The sequence below is a fragment of the Ambystoma mexicanum genome, chromosome 9, assembly GCF_040938575.1.
Source record: "Ambystoma mexicanum isolate Mex_15411 chromosome 9, UKY_AmexF1_1, whole genome shotgun sequence".
NCBI lineage: Eukaryota > Metazoa > Chordata > Amphibia > Caudata > Ambystomatidae > Ambystoma > Ambystoma mexicanum.
The window spans coordinates 65,547,510-65,574,067 of NC_090931.1; the positions used below are offsets into that span (position 1 = coordinate 65,547,510).

The 26,558-nt window shown below is 46.8% G+C and overlaps 1 long non-coding RNA gene across 1 annotated transcript in view; it reads right to left on the reverse strand.

Annotated features, from left to right (window-relative positions):
• Positions 1–16,506: 16,506 nt before the first annotated feature.
• Positions 16,507–26,558, reverse strand: part of LOC138487662 (uncharacterized) — a 265,504-nt gene continuing 255,452 nt past the window's right edge. The window contains exon 2 of the long non-coding RNA XR_011274524.1: positions 16,507–22,355. This is a non-coding gene — a long non-coding RNA (uncharacterized lncRNA). The remainder of the gene's footprint in view (positions 22,356–26,558) is intronic.

Consider the following 26,558-nt stretch of genomic DNA (forward strand, 5'->3'; position numbering starts at 1 on the left):
AGGAGGGAGAAGTGGAAAGTGCGAAGCAGAGGAGAAACAGATAAATAACAGTAAATAAATAATAAGGGCAACAAACAGTGTTAATGCATCTAGCAATTTGCAAGTGCTAGGTTTAAGGCGGCAGACAGGGTAGGTCTGATAAGGGCAGAAAGAAAAAGGGGGGGGCTGTATGGGTACAGATACAGACCCCAGTTCAAGGAGTGGCCTGGAGGCAGTGCGGGAGGGTGGCAGGGTGGGCAGGTACCTGGGCCCGAAGGACAGAGGGTGGCCAGGTGCACAGTGCCAAGAGAGAACAGATCAGCATGGGAGAGGGGGAGCGAAGGCAGAAGAAAAGAGTAAGGTCTTGAGGTGCTTCCGGAACCAGAGATGATTCTCCTCAAGTTTTATGGTGGCAGGGAGGCTATTCCAGAGGGAGGCCCCAGCCGAAGACAGAGATCTACCCCCAGCTCGTTGCTTTGAAAAACGACTGACCCTGAGGGAGTTGGAGGTAGAGGATCGAAGAGCTCGAGAGGGGAGGTATTTGCAGAGCGATAGCTGAAGGTATTTTGGACCCAGGCCCCAGAAAGCCTTGTGGACAATGCCAAGGGTTTTGAATTTAATCCTTGCATCCACTGGGAGCCAGTGTAGAGATTTTAGAGCTGGAGAGATACGATCCCATGGCTTGAGGTCAAGGACAAGTCTTGCAGTCCTGTTATGGATTAGTTGCAGAGGGCGGAGAGTAGAGGCAGGTGGATTTAGAAAGAGGCTGTTACAATAGTCCAGCCTAGAGAGAACCAGAGCTTGAGATACCATGAGCTTCTGGGGAAGGAGAGGAAAGGCAGAGTACCTCTGAGGAGGTGCAGTCGGAAATTTGACTTTTTAGAGACCTCAGAGATGTGGGCGGAGAAGGAAAGGGTGGAGTCAAAGATGACCCAAGGTTCTTAGCCTCGCAGGTGGGGGTAGGAGGAGGGCCCAGGGAGGCCGGCCAGAGAGTGAGGGGAAAGGATGGTGAAGGTGTGCCGATGAGGAGGATCTCTGTCTTGCTGGCATTCAGACAAAGATCATTGGAGGCACACCAATCTTGAATGGCATTTAGGCAATCAGAGATGAGAGAGGGAGAGGAGGTGGCAGAGGGCAGCCTGAAAATGAGTTGAGTGTCGTCAGCGTAGCACTGGAAATTTGAGCAGAAAGTGGCAATGCAGTGGGCAAGAGTTGCCAGGTATTGGTTGAAAAGCCAGGCCGAGAGGTTAGACCCCTGGGGAACACCACAGCAGGTAGACAGGAAGATAGATGAAAGGAAGGACCCAAGTTGGACCTGGGAGGGTCGATCTGAGAGGAAAGAGGTCAGCCAGGCCAGAGCCTGATCAGTGATACCCAGGTTTTCACGGAGACGGTTGAGCAGAATGCTATGGTTGAATGTGTCAAAGGCAGAAGAGAGATTGAAGAGGATGAGGACAGAGAGAATGTTAGAGTCAAGGTTGGAGAGCAGATCTTCACAAATGTTCAGGAGAGCAGTTTCCGTGCTTCTGGCAGCTCTGAAGCCAGACTGGTGGCCATGGAGACAACCAACAGAATTGGAATGAAGGTTAAGCTGAGAGATGTCCAATTTTTCCAGGAGTTTGCCAAGAAAGGGAGTAATGGAAATTGGGTGATAGTTAGCTGGACAAGAAGGATCAACTGTGGGTTTCTTGAGAAGAGGATGCACAAAGGAGTGCTTCAGAGGGGAGGGGAAGGATCCAGAGGCAAAGGAGTGGTTGCAAAAATCAGCAAGGGCCGGAGTGACGGTGTCAGTGTGGTCATTGATGGTTTTAGAGGAACTGGGATGAACCTGTTTTGATGAGGCTTTCATAGATCGGACTTGTCTATTGACCTCGTCAGGGGTGAAAAGAGGAAAGGATGAGAAGCATGGTGGCAGGGTGGCTAAAGGAAGGTCAGCAAGCACAGATGGAGAGGGGAGAGGAGGGGTGTGGGTGGAGATGGTCGACAGGATGTCCTGGGTTTCTGAAATGAAGTAAGAGGCAAGGGCATTGCAAAGAGCCTGGGAGGCAACAGGAGGGGTAGAGACTGCAGCAGGGTTGGCCAGCTCCTTGCAGATTTTAAAGGTAGGAGGAGTGCATCAACCAGCCTCCACCAAAGGACATTTTTTTATTTTTTTTTTATTCAAAACCGTTGTTTATTAGTTCGATCAAGAAACTTTTACAACTTTTATAAAACATAAATTCTTCATATTATCAGTTAAAATTTTCAAATAGGCAATTACAAGATGAACAATTTCCTTCCTGCTAAACTGTTCTCTTTGCCTAATGTATACAGTTTTTGTAAGTGTGGTTAACAGCCAAAATCATTCATTTGATATACATCCTGTGGATGAATTTTTAACCATCTTCCTATTTACATGTATTTAAGCAGGTCCAAGTGCTAATAAACACTAGTATTGAAACTTCATTTCTGGATTAGAGTGTAAATTCACAATTCAAATAGAGATGCCAGATATCATAGTGAAAACCTAAGTTCTATTTAGGCGTGTGACGGAAGGAAACAGTACTTGCCACATCCTAACATCCAGACTTGTAACAGCAGACCAGTGAGATTTACTGAAACAAAAGATATACAAGTAAAGTATTGGTTGCATCAGCAGCTAGCCTGTCCCTGATTCTTTTGGAACCTATTCTCAAGTTCGTTATTTATGATTATTAAGAGTCTGCACAAGGATAATATAAAGCTCGTTCGAGTCCCCCACATACAGGCTAACCAAAGCCATTCTCTGGTTGCCTCAGATATTACACTCTCTGTTGCAATTGTTAATGCACGTGTTGTCTCAAAATGGGGACAGAATATAACTAGGTGTTTCAAAGTTTCTTTAATAGATCCATCATTTCAGAATCTGCATCCCAACTCCGCATCTACTTTCCACTGAGGGCTCAAACTACCAATCCTTTCTAAAGTAAAGGATTGGTTCGTTTTGAAACGAAAATAAGTTTCCCTGGCTTTATTACAGGGAAATTGAATTACATACGGTTTGTGCGGACGTCTTGGGGAACAAAAGCGAGCTGCTTGCTTGTATCCCTTAAGTTCCGCCATTCCAGTTATTGGGCCTCATTACGACCCAGGCGGTAAGGGGTTTACGGCAGCGTAAACAGCGCCGACCCTTACCGCCTGAGTACGAGGTCCCTTAGCGCCATGGCGGATTTAACACCTGCTTTTAGCAGGTGTTAAAATCCATGGCGCTAAGGGACCATGGAGTTAATTACGCCACCGTAATTTACGGTGGCGTAATTAACGCCTTCCCCACTCCCATTATGCCCTATGGGGCAAAAATGGGAATGGGGAAGGGTAAATGGGGATTGGGGACTTACGGCCCCGCCAAGGTCGGAATGGGGCGGTAAGTCCGCCAACCACCATGCCGTAAACGTAGTTTACGCCATGGTGGTAAAGTCACGGCCCAGGCGGTAACTTACCGCCTGGGTCGTAATGAGGCCCATTGTTTTACACCAGTCATTCTCCATGATATGATATTTCACGTAATTTGGTCTAAATTCTAAATCTGCTGGTACAAGTGCAATTTCGTCCAATAGGTGGACCATTTGTGAGTGGTAATTCGTGATGGAAGATATTTCAGACGCGACCATTAACTGACCAAAATCTTCATACAGACAATTGTCCGGTGGGTATAGCATTCTAGCAAAGTTAGCCGACAGACGCCAGTTACGGCGTGCGGATAGTGCAGTAAGTCCTAGTTCTTGCCTTATTATAATATTTGGAGTGGATTTGGCCAACCGCAGAGCCCCCTTGCAAATACAGCCTTGTAATTGGTCAAGATAGCTATTGATGTTCGCCAGGCACATATCCAGAGCAAAAAGGATGACAGATTCCACTTTCAGGATGTAAAATTGCAGTAGTGGCAGCAATGAGAATTTGCAAAACTTTACATAAACTATCCGCATTTGAGTGGAAAGGGGAGCCGCTTTCTTTTGTAATACCACCTTCCACATTGCCGAGGAGTGGGAGTCAGATATAGCATAGCCAAGATAACGAATTGCAGGCACTATGGTTATGGGGATGTTTTCAATTCTCCAATCCCGGGTGATGTTTTTCCTCTTAAAATTCCTAAATACTACTATAGTAGATTTTTCCACATTGCATTTTAAATTGTGGGTAAGGCAGTAAGATGCAAATAGATCTAATTTCATTTGCAGACCTTTGGGCGTACGATCAAAGATTACTATATCATCAGCTATTGTTAGGTTGCATCCTTGTTTTACACCAAGCTCGATCTTTATTGGATGCGTGGTTGCGCCTTCGTTCACTCTTACCAAATAAGTGTTATTTGTATGGAGCTTAGATATTAGTTCTATGATATACTCAGGGATATTCATAGCAGCCATTTTTTTCCACAGGAGTGATCGTATGACACAGTCAAAGGAGGAGGTAAGGTTTATTGATGCCATATAGAGTGGGCCGGAGCCCTGTTTTTTGTGTTTGGCTAGCAGATGCGCCATGATTGTTGCATTAAGGGGAGTACCGATCCTTGCGCGGAATCCAATTTGATACTTGGACTAAATCTTAAGCTGTCCAATGACCGCATGTAATTCCCCCAAGAGCAAGCTAGCAAACACTTTAGCAGCAGTATTAGTAAGCGCTATTGGTCGAAAATTGCTAGGCTCAGCCCTTACTCCTTTTTTATATATAGGGACAATGATGGAATTTAGCCATGAAGGGGGGGTGTCAGCAGTTACTAGAATGTTATCAAAAAGTTTCTTAAAGATCTTAGCCCACATAACTGGATGCCGTTTGGGAACACAAGGAGGAATCCAATCCGGGCCCGCTGCTTTTGAATATTTTAAGGAAGTTATCGTGGTTTCAATACTGGACATTTCCCATAGTGAAAAAGAGGCAGTGGTTAGACAGGTCCATTTATACTCAATTTTCACAAATGCTACCGGAAGGGCAAATTTCTTTTCGAAATAAATCTTCCAGGCATGTGCAGAGATCGACGAAGACTGGTCAGTGGGGAGTGCAGAGGTTCCCGCCCTGCGCAAAGCCCAAGTGGATCATCTATCCCTATGGCAAAGTGTGCTAAACATTTTCTGATTTTCCTGATTTTGAATGAAATGCCTATGATCTCTGCATTTGTTTCGATAGATGTTCAAAACCCTTTTTTTTCTATCAGGAAGTCCCCCCACGTAAGTGAATTTTTAAGAATTACACGAAGAGCCGCATTCTTTGATCTTTTAGCTTCAAAAATAAAATTGGAATTTTGCGGGATAGATCCTACGTGAGGGTACGGAGTGTATGACCGCAAGGATTTTATTACCTCAGTTATTATTCTAGATAAAACGGCAAGCTATGGATTTGGACGATTTAAAGGCTGAGCTATAATATAATTTGAGGCGTGCAGAGATCATATCATTTACCCTATCACAAAGGTTAGTGGCTCATTGAATTTACAGGCCAGGTCGATCCCCTTCTAGGAACCCTTGGTGATGGTCCTTGAATAGATGTACAACATCTAACTGAAGGTTCAGATGAATCATGTAATGGTCACTATAACCAGAATCATACATTTTGATATTATTGTCAGATACCAGATTTGCCCTCGTAGTGTAGCCGATGAATTCTTCTTCCCAATGTACCCCTCTGGTTTTGACTAGAAAGAACCAGAGCGATCTATTGGAGAAAAGAATGGATGCCGATGGAAATCCTGGAGTCTCCGTGGAACAACTCGGGTTGAAATGCGGGATGTCAAGGAGACTTGGATATTGCAGCAATTCGGAACCAAACCGGTGTTTGTGTCCCAGGAGAAGGATAGCATTCGCAGGCGGAATCCAAGCAATCCACAAGAAGCAGTCCAAGACTATCCCGATGGCACGAGGACGCCTAATAACACCCTGACCCGACGGCACGAGGACGCTAGTACACACAGGAAGTCTCTAGTCCGTGTACCACTACTACAGTTCAAAGTTCCATAAATCCCAAGAACAAAATTCTGAAGAGGATGAGGTCTGACCTGAAGAAAACGAGGTATCCAAGGAGCAGGCAAGAGAGGTCCAATAGCGATCCGAGATCAAGAAACCAGACGAGGCAATTCCAGGCAAGGCGACAAGAAAAAGGCAATCCAATCAACAGTCCGCGTCGAGGAGCCAAGGTGATCAATCACTGTGAAGGAAAGAACAGGGTAACAAGGACAGGAACGGGGAGAACAAGAACCAGATATGGGTAAACAGAATTCCAAACGCCACTAATCTGTGATCAGAAGCACCGAACCAGTAGGAGGTGGTGCTAATAAGGAAGCAATTCACGTGACAATCCGGCGCACTACTCGACGTGGTCCGAGGGAGGAGTAGAGTGGATGCCAGCATTGCCATGCCAATTTCCAGGTACCAGGTTTCGCCTTCCTTAAAGGGATACGAGCCCGTGGTTTAGCGAGGAACGAGTGCCCATACATAACAGTATCCTCCCGCAAAGGGGACCTCACCCCCCGAGAGGACCAGAAACGGGCCATAAGGACAGGGGCATGAATGTTTTCAGTTGGTTCCCATGTGCGGTCCTCTGGACCATAGCCCTTCCAATCGACCAAGTACAAACGCCGTCCCCTGCACACTTTGGTATCCAGGATAGCAGCCACCTCATATTCGTCGAACCCCTGTACTCTGACAGGAGACGGGTGTAAAGGCAGTTTGGTCAATGGGTGACAAGGTTTCACCAAGGATACATGAAACACCGGATGTATCCTCCAGGTAGGAGGTAGGGCTAGACGGAGCACTGCAGGATTTATGACTTGCAGAACCTTATAGGGACCCACAAAGCGTGGTAACAAGGTCCGTCGACCTGACAATCGTAGGTTCTTCGTAGACAACCAGACCTTCATGCCAGGAGTATACAAAGGAGCCGAGGAGCGTCGTGCATCCGCATATTTCTTTGAACGCTTCTGGGCCAGAACCAGTTGATTCTTTACTAAGGCATGAGTGTCTGAGAGTCTCTTAAAACAATTTAAGGCAGCGGGATTGTGCAAGGGTGGCTCAGCATCAAGAGGCAAGGACCGTGGATGTCGACCATACATAGCGTAAAATGGGGACATGTGGGTCGCGGAGTGGAGGGAATTATTGTAGGCAAATTCCGCCAACGGCAATACGGAGACCCAGGTACCTTGACGTTGAAGAGTGAGGCAACGGAGGTACTGCTCCATGGTGGCATTAAGCCTCTCCGTTTGGCCATCTGTTTGAGGGTGATAGGCGCTGGAGTATCTGCCATCGATACCTAAGGTTGTGGTCAAAGACCTCCAAAAGCGAGAAGTAAACTGCGGTCCCCGATCCGTAATGATCATAGTGGGTAGGCCGAACCTTTTAAACACATATTTCAGGAATAGATCCGCCAGTACCGGAGCAGTAGGGACACCATGGCACGGTACAAACATAGCCATCTTGGTAAAGTAGTCAATCACTACCCAGATAGTGTTGTAACCTTCCACCAAAGGAAGCTCCACGACAAAATCCATGGAAAGCATCTTCCACGGGGCTTCAGGTATAGGCATGGGTTGTAGTAGACCCACAGGTTTACCACGTTGATGTTTGCACTGGGCGCAAACGGCACAAACAGCTATGTATTCCCTCACATCCTTGTTCATAGAAGGCCACCAGCACCACCTTCCCAAGAGGTCCAAGGTCTTACCAACCCCCGGATGGGCCGCTATAGCAGCATCATGACACCATTGCATGGCGGTACGCCGAGTATCAACATCTGGCAGAAATATCTTGCCCTGTTTATAGGGTAGTGAGTGAACCAGCTCCAGACCAAGGCTTGCCAACTCGGAGGGATGGTTATTCACCCAGTCCTTGATTGCCAAGTTTAATGGAGGACGTAACGTGCAACCACACACTACTTGAGTAGGCAGTAACATAGAGCCGTGAAGGTTAGAGGGAGTCGGAGGTCCATGAAGCCGCGAAAGGGCATCTGCTTTAGAATTCAAGGAACCGGGACGGTAGGTGATGGTGAAATTGAACATTGAAAAGAATTCATGCCACCTAGCATGGCGAGCCGTGGTGCATTTCACCGACTGCAGGGCTAAGAGATTCATGTGATCCGTAAAGACTTGTACCGGTTCGGGAGAACCCAACAGATGGTGCCTCCATACCAAGAATGCGTCTCTGACAGCCAATAACTCACGCTCCGTGATAGTGTAATTTCTTTCATAGGGCGTAAGTTTTCTGGAGTGATAAGCCACTGGATGGAGAGTCTTGGTATCTGGACAATGTTGGGATAAAACAGCGCCCAAGGCTATATCCGAGGCATCGGCTTCAACAACAAATGGTGTGTTCATATCTGGAGGCTGAAGAACAGGAGCGGAAGTGAAAGCAGATTTCAGGGCTTCAAATGCGGTTTGTGCCTGTGCATTCCACTTAAACGGATGTTTCGTGCTGGTGAGAGCCGTTAGTGGAGAAGCTAGGGCAGAATAATCTTGAATAAACCGCCGATAAAAATTTGCGAAACCAAGGAAAGTCTGCAAGGCTTTCAATGTGTTGGGACGCGGCCAGTCCAAAATAGCAGCGACCTTGGAACGGCTCATTTGCACACCCTGATTAGTAATGCTATAGCCCAGAAACTCCACCTCAGTGACATGAAACATGCACTTCTCCAGTTTGGCGTATAGACGATTTTCCCTCAATCGTTGCAATACGTTGGAAACATGAATGACATGAGAGGCAATCAAAGGAGAATAGATCAAGATGTCATCCAAGTATATGACAACGTAATGGTCTAACATGTCATGGAATACCTTATTGATGAAAAACTGAAAGGTAGCTGGAGCGTTACACAGGCCAAAAGGCATAACACAATACTCGAAGAGACCATACTTGGTTTTGAAAGCAGTTTTCCATTCGTTGCCTTCGCGGATCCGTACAAGATTGTATGAACCCCTTAAGTCCAGTTTAGTAAACACCTTGGCCGACCCCAATTGATCCAGTAAAACCGAAATCAGAGGGATCGGATATTGGTTCTTGATTGTGACTGCGTTCAATGCCCGATAGTCGATGCAAGGACGAAGGTCTCCCTCCTTCTTCGGAACGAAAAATAATGGGGAGGCAGCAGGTGAACGTGAAGGGCGTATAAATCCGGAGTCCAAGGAACTCTGAATATAGTCCTTCAAAATCAGGTCTTCCTTTGCGGTCAAGGAGTAAATGCGTCCTGAACGTACCTTGGCCCCAGGGACCAAGTGAATAGGACAGTCGTAAGGTCTATGGGGTGGAAGTACCTCCGCCCCCTGAGCATCGAAAACATCCTTGTACTTTTGGTAAGCCACAGGAAGCGTAGTATTGATAACTGCCCCTACGGTACCAGCTAGTTCAGAGAGAACGCGGCCTGGATTGACCATGGCAGGGGTTTTTAGACAATGAGTATCACAGTAATCAGAGAGAAAACACACGTCCCCTGAATACCAGTCCACTGATGGATTATGCAGTCTGAACCAGGGCAGACCTAATATAAATCTGAACTGTGGGGCGGCAATAAGATCAAAGGATATACTTTCCTGATGCCCACAATCCGTGGTCATTACCAAGTCAATAGTGCGTTCTGTCACTAGCCCAGACACCAGAGAAGAACCGTCCACAGCATTCACCATTTCCGGACATGGTTTAAGGACAATCGGGAGACCCAATGCCCTCGCATAGGAGGCATCCACGTAATTCCCTGTGGCTCCAGAGTCCAATACCATGCTAACCTGCTTTCTCTCAACACCGGAGGCCATGAGTGACACGTTCAGACAATAAGGGCTACACAGAGAAGGATCTGTAGATGAAATACCCGGCGTCTGGATCCCTTCAGTCACCGGGTTTTGGCGTTTCCCTGTTTCTTGGTAGGTCTTTTGGAGCAATCCCTGAGCAAGTGATCGGAAGCTCCACAATAAAAACATAGACCGTTCTTTTTACGGTGTTCCCTGATTTCTGCTGATAAAGGACTTCTCAGAGCCCCTATTTGCATAGGTTCAGAGGATCCCGAAGCAGGAACAGGAACAGCAAGAGAAACCGGGGGAGCTGTTCTTTTCTCTCCTTTCCTCGCTGCCTGTCTGGAATCGATCTGAAGAACCAAATCCAAAAGTTCGGGGAATGTCTTGGGTATCATTGGCACAGTAGCTTGTGTGTCCTTCAAGGAATCAGACAAGCCCTTATAGAAGAGGGAGGCCTTCTTTTCTTCAGGCCAACCGGTCTCTGCCACCAACTGGTTAAATTTGGCCACGTAGGCTAGCAGAGAGAGACCTCCTTGTTGCAGATTGAGCAGTTCTAAGTCAGTAGCTTGTGTCGCATAACGTGTGTCAAAGACGCGACTCATGGCATCTATTAATGCGTCACAATTATATAGAAGATGACTCCCTTCTTCCAACAGTGGATTCGCCCAGGCGGCAGCAGTGCCCCCTAAATGGGACAACAGAAACACTGCCTTGGTAGTTGCATCAGGAAAAGAGGCAGGACGACAAAGAAAGTGCAGTCTACACTGATTCAGGAAGATCCTGAATGTTTTGGGGTCTCCATGGAACCGTTCAGGAGGAGCCAAGGGCTCATATATACAGGACCCGTGCCCTGTTGAGATGGGAGAGGAGCTGCGTCAGGAATACCCGCCAAAGGAGCCGCCTCGGCCCCCCGAGGCGACAACCCTGCTTGCAAATCATCTATGCGCCGCTGCGTAGCAGTATGGGCAGCGGTCATATCATTGCGGAGATCGGCCACCAATTGCAAGATGGTGGCCAATGTTTCATTGGCATCCATTAAGGCTTCTGATTCTGTCAGATACCAGATTTGCCCTCGTAGTGTAGCCGATGAATTCTTCTTCCCAATGTACCCCTCTGGTTTTGACTAGAAAGAACCAGAGCGATCTATTGGAGAAAAGAATGGATGCCGATGAAAATCCTGGAGTCTCCGTGGAACAACTCGGGTTGAAATGCGGGATGTCAAGGAGACTTGGATATTGCAGCAATTCGGAACCAAACCGGTGTTTGTGTCCCAGGAGAAGGATAGCATTCGCAGGCGGAATCCAAGCAATCCACAAGAAGCAGTCCAAGACTATCCCGACGGCACGAGGACGCCTAATATCACCCTGACCCGACGGCACGAGGACGCTAGTACACACAGGAAGTCTCTAGTCCGTGTACCACTACTACAGTTCAAAGTTCCATAAATCCCAAGAACAAAATTCTGAAGAGGATGAGGTCTGACCTGAAGAAAACGAGGTATCCAAGGAGCAGGCAAGAGAGGTCCAATAGCGATCCGAGATCAAGAAACCAGACGAGGCAATTCCAGGCAAGGCGACAAGAAAAAGGCAATCCAATAAACAGTCCGCGTCGAGGAGCCAAGGTGATCAATCACTGTGGAGGAAAGAACAGGGTAACAAGGACAGGAACGGGGAGAACAAGAACCAGATATGGGTAAACAGAATTCCAAACGCCACTAATCTGTGATCAGAAGCACCGAACCAGTAGGAGGAGGTGCTAATAAGGAAGCAATTCACGTGACAATCCGGCGCACTACTCGACGTGGTCCGAGGGAGGAGTAGAGTGGACGCCAGCGTTGCCATGCCAATTTCCAGGTACCAGGTTTCACCTTCCTTAAAGGGATACGAGCCCGTGGTTTAGCAAGGAACGAGTGCCCATACATAACAATTATCGGGAGATGACTGCAAACCTCGCGATATTGCGAAGTAGTCAATACAAGTCGAGCTGTTCCCTCTCCTCCAAGTATAACACCCATCACTAGTGCCAAAAGGGAGGATGTCAAGTTCCCAGGATTCCAAATACTCTTGCCACAAACGAGCTCTGTGTCCTGCTTGCTGAGAACCCCCACACTTAACAAGGTTAAAATTAGTTTTCATACAATACGCATTGAAATCCCCTCCTAGTACAATATCACATGTAGGATGTACTGACAAAACTTTGTTAAACAAAGTGTCCAGCTCTTGGAAGGCAAGTGTTTGATTGAGCGTTGCTGGATTATGATATAGGCATACCAAAAGGAGAGGGGTTAGCTGCGAACCATTGAACATGATAAGTGCAGCCATCATTGCAATTGCATTATAAACATCTAGCACAAGTGCATTTAGATTGGTGTTAAAACATATTGCAAGACCCCCGTAGGGCCTACCACTTGTACCTCGTTGCGCTTTTGTTTGAAGGACAGTGTATCCAGGCAACAAAAGTTCATGGTCACACATAGTTTCTTGACCTAACATAATATCACATTCCATTCCTAGATGTGGGTTGCTAAACCAAGACTCCAAATTGCTAAAACCGCAAGAGTTCCAAGACAAGATAAATAAGGAAGATGGCCGATTAGTGGGGGGTATTATTCATAGCTGGATTTAGAGTGTTATGCAAAGCGGCTAACCATGACCAGTCCTTTCTGGTATTGGATAAGCCTACTAATTGTGCAATAACCTCTGAGTTTACCCCACTCTGTGAGCCACCAGGGGCCAAATTTGGTAATTGCACCGGAGGAGGCGCCAAAGGCGTTTCGTTAAATGAGATGGCATCATCGTTTGAGTCGAAGGGATACAGCATCAAGCCAATAAAGCGCAACTCTTCCGTGTATTACAGGAGGAGATTGGTTATAATGGCCGATTGCACCTTGCACACCATACAATGGTTCTGAAGTGGCGGCAAGGTAATCCATTCAATATAATTCGTATGCAGAGTGCGGAGGCCGGGAATGCGATTAAAGGCCTGCATCAATGCTGAGCGATTAAGTCGCTCTATGCCATTCTTGAACGATATTATTTCCCATCCTATGATTGTAGTGGACTGTTTAGCCGTTTCCCCCATCACTTCAGAGTCCACCCCGGAATGTACTGGAGATGATTCCTGCTGCTTTTGCTTCTCGCCTACTCCCTTTGAGTCCTGCGAGAATGTAGGCTTCTTGGCAGACTCACGGTCATTCTCAGGGTGAAATGACTGGTAACACACATCGTTTACTGGGACGGCCTCAGCGTCAGTCTCCATGTCCATCTCCATCTCACTATTGAGGGATGGTATCTCTGCTACCTTTCCTATTTGAGTGATTTTATTATCAATAGCTTTGAAAAAGTTAGGTAGTTGCGTCTGAGACGATCAGTGTCCTATCTCCTCAGTGAGGGGTTGCGCCTCTTGAGGCTGCGATTTTTTAAAGTTTTTGTTGGAGAGTATTTCCCCAGGGTCCAAGACATTTGCAGGGATTTTTGGTACTGCTGGCTTGAGCACTGGCCTAGCTGCACTGCTCTTCGCAATTTTTATTTTGTTTTTTTCATTTACTTTTACTTGGGGCATCTGTTCCTCTTGGGAAATTTGAGACGCTTTTTTTTTCGATCTGCTTTCCTTTTCAAGGCACGGAAGAATAGTCTTTTTTCCTTCCTTGAGATAAAGGAGCGTTCTGCAAGGGGGGGACTTTCATCAGCATCAGATGGCATACTATCAGGAGCAGGGTCAATTTGGCCAGTGTTCTCAAGTAGTGTAGTTAGTGCTGAGGGGCTGTCAGGATAAAATGCCTGACCCCCCCCTCCGTGCAGATTGAAGAGATCCCCACTTTCTCTACCCCCTGGCCTGGTTGTAGAAAGAATAACACCTGTTCCAACTTCTCGGCATGTAAAGCAACTTCCTTACATAGTTGGGCATGCCTAGGGATATGGCAGGTGGTGTTGGGTCTTGGGGCAAGCAGAGTTTGCGCATATGATTGAGGGAATGCGTAGGTGACAGTGGGAGCGTTTGTAATGTTAGGTACATTCAAAGGGACAACTAGAAAATCTGTTTGGGTAGTCACGGAGCTGTTTGAGGGTGCTTCCATTTTCGACAGTTGCTGCCCCTCTGGTACCCGTCTAAGACTGTCCGCAAATATAAAACCCTCCAATTTATTAATTTTTAGTAGAATTTCTGTCAGCGCTGTTTTGCAATCTCTTAATTCATAATGCGTGTACTCATGGCCACGATCTAGTAAGTTGAGTATTCTGGGTAGTGGGTAGGATGCTTCAAGAGATTGCATGTCCCCTGTGGGTTCCAAAATATCGAAACCCAATGGATGATTCGAGACCTTTTTAGGAGGCGAATACATGGGGTCTATTACAGCTTTTGTGGTGGCACATGGAGGTTGGGTTGGAGAAGATGGCCAGGAGCTAGAGACAGGAAAATTGGTAGGCTGGTCTTCATTGGAAGGAGGTGTTGGCGAGATGTTTAAGTCCTCCATTAGTGTTGTGTCTTTGCAGTGAATATGCACGTCAGCTCTTTTGCAACTCGGGAAAGTAACTGGCGTAGAAGGACCAACCGATAAACGCACCCGTTTTTCAAGGGCAGCGAGTACAACCGGGGCTAATATAGAGTTGTCAGAGGGCGAGGAGGGGATGTCCTCAATAGAGTGCTCCGGAGCAGGAGCTACAATATCCATACGCATGCTAAGGAAGCTTTTGCGGGGTGGTTTAGGTGAGGGCTTACTTGGGGGAAATTTTTAGCGCCAGAGGGGGGAGACCCATTTGTTGCAGCTGCGAGTGCCTGGGCACGCGCATAGGAGAACGCCACCTCATGTTTTATTAGGTCCTGATCGTTTATAGGGCCCCAGTGCGCTGCTAGACCAGTGGTTCCACTTGGCCCAGGAGCGTCACTCCTCACAGAGTCTTTAACCAGTAACATTTTTTTGTTTTTTTTAAAACTTTTTTTCGTGGTTTTAGAGGGAGACGATTTTAAAGGCCGCCCACTGCGCAGACTTGAAGCCATTTAACCTTAACGTACCACTTAGGTCAATGGATTTGAGGAGTGAAAACACCTCACATGGCCCGTGCTCACCGCCTCTCCGCCTAACAGCCCAACAGCCACTTGGAGCCCACTTCGATGCGCACGCGCGATGCACGTGCACGAGGGCTAAAATAGGCAGTTGGGAGTTGCAGGGGGCCGTGCGGCGAGTACAGGGGGCGGAGCTAATCCAAGAGTGACTGCAACAAAAATAGAACGAAGGATCAGTTATCCTTTAGAACGTAACGAAGGCACACACATAAGAGTCCTGTTATAGATGCCGCGGCTTCTCCAGACTAAAGGAAGAAAAACTTTTCAGTGAGGAATATCAAAAGTTTGTTCCTTGTTGCAATGTCCAATGCGGCGTTTCGCCATCCGAAAACTTCCTCTTGCGCATGGCGCTTGGAGAAAAAGCACTGCCGCACTAGCTGGAACTTCTCTTGACGGTAGCAAATCCAACAGCAATTCCGGGCAGCCCAACAGCCACTTGGAGCCCACTTCGATGCCACCAAAGGACATTTTCGAGCCAGTTGTGCCCCTCAAACTGCAACCATCTGCACTGCTGACTGTTTTAACGCTACACTTGCCGCCTGAGACACCTCGACCAGTGCTTCAGACCCACCAAGTTGCACTGAGACATTAATTCCTGATCCTGAGCTGCTGTGTAGGCCCGCCTGCAGCCATACATCCAGCCTCGCTCGTTGAACAGCCTGCCGCCTGATACCCGCAGCTATCTTCCATCTTGAGAACTCTGTCGCAGATGCTGCAAAGCGCACTGAAACCGACCTGATGCTGTCGAGCACCAAGAACTTCTACAAGCTCAAGGCACATTGTAGTTCTGTCCCCCTATTCCTTCTCCAAAAGCCCAAAGTGATATTTTTTGACCCATTGCTCCCTTTTTGCTGAAACCAACTATCCTTGAACTATTGTGATTAATTACTTTACCAGCTACCCTCCTGTCAGTATCCAGAGTGTATCCCCTTTCCTTCTTGAAACTGTCTGTCCTCTGCATTCCTTTACAGGGTGGGTTGTATTTCATAGCATACTAGAACTGTTTGTTGTAGTAATAATAAAGTTGATTTGTATACAACCTTCATTGGACAGTCCCTTTTTACCATTGGGTAATAATTGTATTTTTGCTGTGTTGCAAATAATCAACGATCCACAGACTTTCAGCGATAAGCCTGCCGTTCAGTCAACGTTACCAAAATTGGACAAGGAGGTTTATTATTGACTTGTGTTTCCAATCTGTTTGGATCCCTTCTGGTGTACTAGAGGTGTGGGACTGTTTGATGGTTTAGAAACCGATATTCATCCCTGGACCACTGGTGCCCTGGAAGTTGATTCATCACAGGGAGCCATAGTGCAAAAGATTCTGAGAGCTGCAGGTTGCAGACCCCTGTTTTAAACCACCTGTCTCACTTGTTAAGTTTGCACCACATTTGATTTGATCAGTGTGGATAACATTGTGAAATCTGGATGACGACATAAAAAAGACCTTTATGTAAATCATTGCGCTTTCATTGAACAAATTAATGTATCACAATTGAAAACAGAGGTATGGGGTCACGTGATTCTAATATATGGTACATGCTCTGCTCATTATAATGACATTGTGAAGGTAAAGCTGGCAAGACAGCTCAGTGAGTTCAGCACTCCCCATAGGCATTTTATTCAGCCTTTTTGTATACCAGAGGAATTGGGGATTTACAATAACAATGTCCCACGTTAGCAGAGAATCTCGGGCCCATCAAAGACTTCCCAATGCAAAAACGGGAGACTCTGCCATGGGGAAAAGTATACTGTATTTTATTATCCAACACAGACAGGGATTGTACAGGAAAACAAATGTCCAGTAATCTCCGTTCCTGTACCTGTGTCACATTGTTTTTTTCTCCGAGTGATGTCACAAAAATGAGGTCCAGCCCAAAACCTATGAGGTGTCCTTGTTGGTCAGCTTACACAAACTACAGTGTTGTAGTCTCGCAGGAAGACCATTGGCCCATGCAACATTTTACACCACCTCACAAATCGAGCTTCTGGATTGGCTAAGGTAGGTCCTCCAAGCTCTGGGATCCTTTCTGGTCACAGAGCTCGGTGTACTATAAGGAATGTATGGTATCAACAGTAAGACAGGCACAAGTGATCACAGTTCAAGGGTGTTCATTGAACTTAAAAAGGGTTTGAAAAATGCCTGTCTAAATCCTAAATCTAGAGATGGGAGCAAGCTATGACCATCAAATAATAATAAAGCAGTCCTATTAGTGTCTTGTCAAAATAATGGGGCCTATCATAATAAACCTATTTCCAATCCTTACTGCTAAATACAAATAGTGTGGGAAACAATTTTACGAAAAAAGAAAGAAGTGTTCACAAAATGATATGTCAGGATGTTCAGGCCGCTGGCTTCCCTTCCCCATGTTTTCAGTACAGGATAAGGCAGTACAGTGGAGCTTAGCACAGTCTCTGGCTTTTCTAGCACAAGGATACCGTTCAATCATTAGCAACCTGGCCTTCTGTGCCCAAGTCTCTTTGTCTTTCAAAGTCTCTTCATGCAGAGGGCCTGATACGACAAATAAATGAAACTTCTTTTCCTCTTTCAGATTTCACAAGTACTCAATTTCTTAGGCAATTCACTATTCACCTCAGATTCCCCTCTGCCGGGCTCGGATCCTCTCAACACAATGTACTTTACCTTGGATCCCCCTCATCCGGGCTCAGATCCTTCTCTTATCAAAAGGCTCTCAATTTTGGGTGTCCCGTTCACCCTGGAACCCTCTCGGCCAGGCTCAGATCCATATCCCCCTCAATCAGGCTCAGATCTTGGATCACCCTCAGTCGGGGTCAGATCTACTTCATATGCTTTTTCCTTAATTATCAAAGACTTTTGAATGTGCACAGGGTTTTTCTTGACCTGTTGCAGGACCACTTTGATTTCACAATTCCTTATCACTTTTCACATTTGCCACCTTTCAGCTGGAGACCTAACAGAGACTTTCAAATGAGCGCCCATGTGGTACTGGACCACTCTGTCTATATTATTATATCTTGGCTACAAAGTTCAATCACTCATCTGCTGTTTAATTATGTTTGCATCGCTTGCCACATACGCTTCATACACTGTTCTCTTCAGTTTTCACTATACAATGTTGCTGCTTGCAACCTTGGCATCAACACAGACCGGTCTGGTATCAGTCTCCCCAACTCACGGCTGTGCTGACTTCACTGGTGCTGCTTTGTTGTATGAGCCAAGGACAGTACCACAGCGGCAAACGATTCTCCCTGCCTCGAGGATCGACGCGGGAGACCCCCGGGTGCTGTCGACACACAATGCAGGATTCTTCGGGTATTAGTCCATTTCCTCTCACATTCGCTGTCTGTGAGAAAGTGTTTGTGTTGGAAAAGTGGGAGTGGATTGAGTTCCTAAGTATCCTACCTAGTAGGATGGGGTAAAGGTGTGACAGGGAAGGGGATACTGTGTCTTACCATCCGGTGTCCCACTTCCACTCCCTGAAGACCCCTCACCCAGGTGATCCTCCCACCACTGGTCCACCCCAGGAACTGTATCCAAAAGCGATGGCTGTGTTCTGGCCACCTGGATGTTAGATCCCTGGGGACCAGCGGGTCAGACACCTCCATATTTCTCACAGTACCTGTTCAAGTTGATGGGAAGGGCCATGGAGGGCTGTGTGTTCCCTATTTTGCTAGTGGTCTGATCACCTAGCCTGGGAGAGTGCCTGCATGTTGCAGTTTTGGTAGGCAACACTTGTATCAATTCACTCCATCTCTCTGGGAACAGCTTCTCTTCCCACCTCGAGTAAATGGGCATTGTCCTGTCCTGCTAGGACACGTAGGAGTGGACCGCAAAATGGAGCCCTACTGTCTGCAATAATGACGATTTTATTCAGACTTTTTGCAGGTGGCTTGCAGGTGGCTTGCTGTCTCGGGAACCAGGTTTTTCCACCTGCCCTTGTCCTTGGATATGAACACCAGCTCTGCACCTCGTGCTGCATGGATCATGTATCCCCTTCCATGTACTTGAGGCCTGGCTTTTCCTACCTAATTCACTACAGTCACTCTATAGGTTCTCTATATGGTTTCATGGCTTCTTGTAGTTATTTGCAATAAAGCATATGCAAGCTTGGTCCATGTTTATTCTGTGACTTGTGTTTTTGCTAGAAAGAAAGAAAGAAAGAAAGAAAGAAAGAAAGAAAGAAAGAAAGAGAAAGGTGGGAAGGGGAGAAAGAGAGAAAGAGAGAAAGAAAGAGAGAAAGAAAGAAAGAAAGAAAGAAAGAAAGAAAGAAAGAAAGAAAGAAAGAAAGAAAGAAAGAAAGAAAGAAAGAAAGAAAGAAAGAAAGAAAGAAAGAAAGAAAAGGTTGTTAGCGTTATGTACATGTATCTGTCCTCTACCTACAGGAGTTATAACCATGTTTTTCATGTCAGTCTGGTGTGTGCCTGTGTAACTGCATGCATGGATGCATATTTGCTTCATGGCTAATGCTGCTATGTCGTGATGTCACTAATCATGCCATCGATACCTGGCTTTATTGTCAGTCGGTCTGATCCATTGAGGAGACCTCTCTCTCCTCGAAACCATCAACTGGATATGTTTGGAGTAGCTGTCTGATAGAATATCTCTTGTCATGTCTTTGATACATTGGTGTGGTTGGTGACAGGCCAGACAGATAATTACCCCTTTCATTCTTCATCCCGCTAGTCGACATTCGCATAGGGGTCATCAGGGCAATTCCAGGGACCCTCTATTCAATCCCTTCTCTGGTCGACTTGTCGACCACACCTCTAGTCTTGTACGCCTTTAGCTTTGGGAGCCACATCTTTGTCACTCCTCCTAGGTGTCCATAGAATCTTGCATGATCATCAAAACTCCATGTCACAAAGCTGCAGTCTCCTCCAGGGTTGCACCAAATCCATTTTCCCCAGTAGTCATTGGTGTTGTAGGGATCGTCAAACAATACTCTGGCTGGAAACAGAGGACAATGTGTTATCTATGCTCTCAGTGTATCTCAAGCTTTTATTATGGTGTCGTCTTCTGAGTCTGTGTTCACCAGTACAGTGCATCACAGTATTTTTAGTCATTGTTTGGCATTGTGTAATCCATATTCTGATAACTCAGAAGGTCAGTAATATCAACACTAGTGCTGCTGCTAACACCTTCAGTCCATCGGCCATCCATGTTGGTACCTATGAAAAGATATGACGGCCATCCTTCATCTTTTCCTGCAGCATCCGTCTTTGCCTCCATTTTGGTATGCATCTCTGATAATCTGGTAATCGCGGCAGTGAGCGTGCCGCTGTCTACGTCATTTGCTGGAAGGACTGTACAATAAAAGGACACAATCTTGGTGTACACTCGTTCTTCCATGGCCGTTAGTAGGTCTAGCACATATCTATTCTGTAATGCCATTAACATGACAGCTCTGAGCTATTCTTTGATTGCATTGAACCCCTTGATGGTCAAATTTATTGTCTGCATCAGCTCTCACCTCGTGATCTGGAGCCATTTCGTGTTTGTGCTGGCCTGCACTGCTGGAATGATGGATGCAAAGAATATTGCGGTTCTGCTAAACAGTTGATGCTCTGAAGGTATTGCATCCAGGGAGTCCTCCATTGCTGATGATACATGTTTCCCCTTTTTAATCTAGTCAGCTGTACAGATCTCTTCTTTCTCTTGTTACAGTCCATTTGGGGGAATCTGTCCACTTTGATATCCTTCTGGGGTACTACCAGTGCTCGTGTGTTCAGATGTACCAGTGAGCACACCCCACTCCCCCCAGTTAGTTGGCATTTTCATGTATGCTTTGGATGCGCAGGCCCAGTAAGTGGTCCATCAATACTGCCGTTCTGATCTTCATGCCTGGAACTTTCACTGTCTGCTTATATTCCTTTTTTCTCCAACCTTTACTGGACCATCATTCTGGAAACATAATGCTGCTCCTTTGATCGGTACTTTGGGCATTGGCCCCGCCTCGTGCTCCAGCCATGTTAGCAACTTCACACTTGCTTCCCATTCTTTCAGGCATTTTTCATTTTTCCTCTTATACTGTTTGAACTGGAACTGTCAGGAATGCATATGCCTTTCTCCCTACCACTCTTTTCTTCCATCCTTCAGCTGTGTATACATACACTAGCACCTGTGGTCTTTCCCAGCATCCTGGTTCCCCTCCTAGTTCTACTGGTCCCCTTTTGGGACATGGCAACTCCTTTTGAGTCAGCACCCGTGTTTCTCCTTTCTGTGGACCCTCTGTTATGTATTTGATGGCCTGATCTTTTTTCCAGTAATCACCCATCAACTCTTGAGTCTTTATATAGTTATCTTCATATGGAAAAGTCTTTTTGGACATCCATCTCAAGGTAAATCTTTTCCCTTGAAATCTTCATCTTGTGGTGCACAACAATAAATGCATAAGACATTGTGCTCTTGCTGCTGGGATTTCAGTTGCCACAAACGTTCCGGAGGCACTCATGGCATAAGGGAGGAGAGAGCAGACATAACGGCTCTCTCCAGTGGTTTGTTTACCTACCTTGGTCATGTGTTCATACCACATGTTGTTAGATACTCAGGCCAAATTAGTTAGACATGAATCAACCCCCACTTAAATCTAAGTATGCACTGTGCATACTTCTTCTTACTAGTTTGGCATTGCTCATTGCATTACCTCATATAGTGGCCATACCTGCTTGGGTCGTAGTTATGTTAGTAGGAGTCACAGCTTGTGCATTTACAAAGAATAATCTTCATGCGAGGATGAGGGCAAAGTGGTAGAGACAACAGAAGGCACAGAATATCACACTCACACTTTTAATGATGGCACCCATGACTTACTCCTCTTCGGACACTTGTGTTGCTCCAAATGTGATGTAGAAAAACCCATCTGAAATTCCTCAAGAATGCATAATTATATAAGTCAGATCAAGCTCTATGGGTGTAGTATTGTGCGAGTGCGATGAAAAACAGTCTCTTCTATACAAAATTCTGGTGTCACTGAGCACTTCGATGACAGATGTGTTTCTGTGATTAAGTCGTGGATAAGTTTGGGCTCGATAGAGCAGCAGGGCATTAAAGAATAGAGCAGGAGGTGCACCTTCTCTCTGATTCTGATTGCATGACGTGTCAAATAAAATAATCCTGGAAGGTAAAGGGCCTTTGGGAACTCATGGAACTCGAAAACAACAGCCGCTACTTTCACAATGAATAGCTATGTGTAAGACAAAGTCAGTGTGCCTAATCTTGATGTATGAAAAGTCATTTTCCTAGCTCTCTTGCTCTAGAGCATGTTAGTCATTGTTGAAAATCTTCTACTTGACGCTCTCTTGGTTTAGTTGTTGTTTCTGCCCCTTTTCTTGAATCGCCTTAGTCTTCTTCATGGCTAGGAGAGGTCTCTGCCCGACAGGGTTTCAAATCTCCAATGTAATACCCGGTCTGCTTCCTGCATATCTTTGTAGCCCGATTGGTTGCTTCCTCCATGGTATAGTGGCGCTCACACCTGGGCTTATACCAGGTGCGGATGAAGTTCCGGAGAAGCACTGTCTCTCCAGGGTAGAGCTGTGGTTGTAATAAGTGATTCTCGTTTGTTTCTGAAAAGTCATCCTCTTCGTTCTTCTTCGACCTCTCCTGCCGTGCCTACAGACGGTGAGAAATAAAAGATGCACTACCCATCAAAGAAGTTACATAATCATGCATTTCAGTACCGAACACACTTGACACAGAATTGGCGCTGCTAGTGCTCTAATGGGAGGTCCCAGGGGGAGTGTCATGCTCTGTCCAGTTACCACCTCGTGTGGCATTAAATGGTGGTTGGATACCGGATGGTTGCGCAATGCAAATAGGGCTAAGGGTAGACAGTGCAGCCAACTCTTATTTAGAGTGGCCTTTGTCTTTGCTATCTTTTCCTTTAGTAGGCCTTTGAGGTGTTCACACACCCCATCGCTTGTGGGTGATAATAACAGGAAAACTTATGCTGTATCCCCAGTAAAGTTATGTGCTGAAAAACGTCCTTAGCAAAGTGAGGGGCCTTGTCACACCGCAAGACCTCACACTTGCTCCAGCATGGGAAAACCACTCTAACTTGGAATCTTGCAGCTCTAAGGGCATCAGGTGTGAAAAGAGACCAGCCTCGATCCATCCGGAAAATGGGTACACAACTTGTATCATATAATATTAGCCCAGACATACTTGGACCATATCTATATAATCTATGTGAAGATGGTGAAAAGGACCTAGTGGATGAGGTATGGCTCCTCTCACTACTCTCAGGGTATAACCTGCAGTGAAACTCTTACAGATGACATAATTATTTATAAATGCAATAAAATGTTCTGCTAAATTGGGACAAAGCCACTATTCCTCAATGTGAGCAGCAAGTACATCCTTCCCCATGTGGGTCAGATAGTGTACTTGTGTGATTGCAGTCTGTAATAGCACCAATGGCATCACCAGCTTGCCTGTGCTTTCCTGTCACCAAAGGGCTTCGGATGGAGATATAGAGCATCCCCTTTTTACCCATAATTCTTTTTCTTCCTTTGGTGCACTTCCCTGTAAATCCATTATCTTGTTCATTGTTAATGCGTTATACCCTTCCTGTACACCATCGCACGCACATGAATACATGTGTGAGATGAAGTATCAAAATCTGAAATGTCAGCGAAATATGCTGCACGCTTTGCTTCTGCATCTGCTGTTTCATTGCCCCTAGAGACGGGAGGCTCCCACCTCATGTGGGCTTGGCACTTCATGACCGCTATGTCTGCTGCGAGTTGAAGCGCCTCTATGAGTCTACCGAATATGGGAACGTGCTGCACAGGCGGACCATCAGCACAGTGTATGCCCCTCCTCTGCCATCATGACAACCCAGAAGGCACTGTGAAAGTCACGTAGGCGGAGTCCGAATAGACTGTCACTTTCTGGTTCTTGCTCTGCTCTAAAGCCAATATAAGAGCCACTAATTCTGCTGCATGCGCTGAAAAATGTAACGGTAATCGCGCACTTGCTGCTACTCCAGCTGTCCCATCTGTTTTCACTACCGCCGTCCCAGTGTTTCTTTCCCCCATGGTCTGGTCTATAGTCGAAGAACCATCAATGTAAAGCACTTCTCCCCCCTCAAATTGCTTTTCTCTTTCTTTTGGAAAATTGTCATACTGTTCCATGTATGTGGTGCAGTTGTGTATGTAGTCCCCCTCCTCTATTGGTTCTGCTACAAATGTCGCTGGATTTACAGTCCTGCATCTTACTACCTTAATAGCTGGATTTGATAATATTACTTCGTACCCCAAAGCCCTCTGTGTGGTCAAAGTACTCTTGGGTCATCAGAGTATTGCAAAGCGAGCATGCTCCACGAATAGGGTGGTACTGCACCACATTGTAATACTCGCTGTCTTCTCTACTGTGAATGTAGCAGCAGCCAGTGCTTGCTCACAAGGGTAATGTCCTCTCATTACTGGGTCTAATTTCCCACTATAGTATGTCAATGGTTTGTGTCCTAGGGTAGTTTTCTGTGTCAGTACTCCAAGGAACTAATGATGGCAACCATAAAGACAGACATATGTGATCACAGTTCAAGGGTGGTTATGAAACTTCATATGAGGGTTGGCAAAATGCCTAATCTAAACCTAAATCTAAGATGGGAGCAAGCTACGACCATCAAATAATAATACGGCAGTACTAGTGGCGTCTTGTCAAATAAAAGGGCCTATACTATGAAAAACCTACTGTCAATCCTTACGCTAAATACAAACAAAGAGTGTGGGATAGGGTTCACAAGAAATAAAGACGTGTTAGCAAAATGAATAGTCAGGATGGTATGGCTGGTTCTCCCTTCCCCACGTTTGAAGCACGGGACAAGGTGGGACTCCTGAACACAGCACACTCTCGAGCTTTGCCAGCATGAGATGACAATTCAGTTCTCAGCTATTAGGACCGTCGATGGCCAAGTCTCTTTTCTCTTAAAAGTCTCTTGCCTTTGAGGACCTGATGTATTAAAAAAGAATAAATAAAAGTTCCTTTACAAATGTACTTTGGGTGATGACTTTTCACCCCTGGATCCCGCTCTTACAGACTCGGATACACAAACAGTTCCTATCGATATCAGGACCTTTGGGGGTTAGCTTTCTTGCCTCCGATGGCTTGATAGGTTCAAAATAACAAACAAAAAGTTCCTTTCGAGGGGATTGGGTCCTCCGATGTATTCCATATCTATGACAGGAAATCACCACAGCTGTGCTGCTTCGGAAACATTTTTCGGCGTCTGCGTCCTGCGTCGATGACGTCGATGCGCCGTCGTCGAGGACCTCCTCCGACGTCCGACGTCATCCGATGTGATAAGTAGGACGCACGACGCCTGTAGCCTCAGTTCCGTTTTTTCCGCGAACGTGTTGCTTTGTGAATCTCGGTTATGCCTCGACTCTTTGGAGTTCTGTTCTTCTCAGTTTTTCGAACCTGTTTGTTTTTGTGAGAAAATCCTTTGTAAGAAGATGTCTTCTACTTCGTCTTCGACCCCGCGTCCGGGCTTCAAGAAGTGCGGGGAGTGTGGGTCCAAGATGTCGGTGACGGACTCGCCGACGCCTGCCTCTGGTGCCTCGTGGAGGCCCACGACATGGATGACTGTATCGACTGCCAGGTCCAAAGCCTTACGGGAACGTAAGAAGAAGTTGTCGGTAGGTCGGTGTCCAAGCCCCGGAAGTCGAAGACTGCGGGGCTTTCAATGGATGATTCGAGAGGTGACTCTCTGCGTCGTCGTCGGAAGTCTCGTGGGTCTCCTTCTAGGAGTCGGTCTCGCCACTCCTCGGCCTCTTCGAGGCATTCTCGGAAGCGCCGACAGCGGTCGTCTTCCAGGTCCTCTTCTGAGGACTCTGCCCGTCACGTCGCTAACCCCACCAGCCGTGCGACGCCGGAGGAATGGGCTTCCTTCGGGAAGAAAATGCTGGCGATTCTCGAGTCGCAGGGTACTAAGCCGTCCGCGCCCCCGAGTGGGGTCGGCCGTGAGAGGTCGAGAGACACCGCTCGCAAGAGTGGTCGGCACGAGTCACGGGAGAGGTCCCGTTCGGACAAGGGGACTCGTTCTCGACGTACCCGTTCCAGGTCCCGGTCCTCGACGCGTTTGAGACCGTGTGCACCTGTGATGTCTTCGAGGAAGACATCGACGCCTGAGGCATCGAGGGCGTCGACAGGCTTTCTCGAGGCTCCGGCTCCGAGGAAGTCGTCGAAGCCGTCGACGCTCAGGTCGTCGAAGGACATGCTCGGAGCTCCGGCTTCGAGGACTGTGTTGACGCCGTCGATGCTGGCGGCGCTGCATCTGATGTCGACGCTGATTTACTCGACGTCGACGCCGATCCTCTCGGCGCCGGTGCCTGTTCTCTCGACGCCGGCGCCGATTCACTCGACGCCCTCGACGCCTTTCGAGGCCGGGGTGTCGGAGGTACCCTGTGGCACGGGGGAACCCCCTAAAAAGGCTCTGGTTAAGAGCAAGCACTCTCAGGTGCCTTCTTTTCACCACCTGGAATATATTTCGGAGGTGGATGAGGATTCTGATGGCCTGGTTCCTAGTCAGGTTCCAGATGAGATGGTCTCGGGCCATAGCCAATTTGACAATTTGAGGCAGTCACTGCATGATGCCAGTGGACTGGACACCTCTCCGGAGGTGGAGTTTTGTAGGCCTGAGCCTGGCTCTTATGCCGATTCCTCATACCGGCGCCTTATGGCTAGGGTCTCCGAGTACTTGGGATGGTCTGCTCCCCCAGGGGAGTTTGTGCAGGATGATCTCACGGACATCCTTGATGTTGGTCCCCCAAATGACCCGGTACTGCCGTTTCATATGGCTCTACAGAGAAG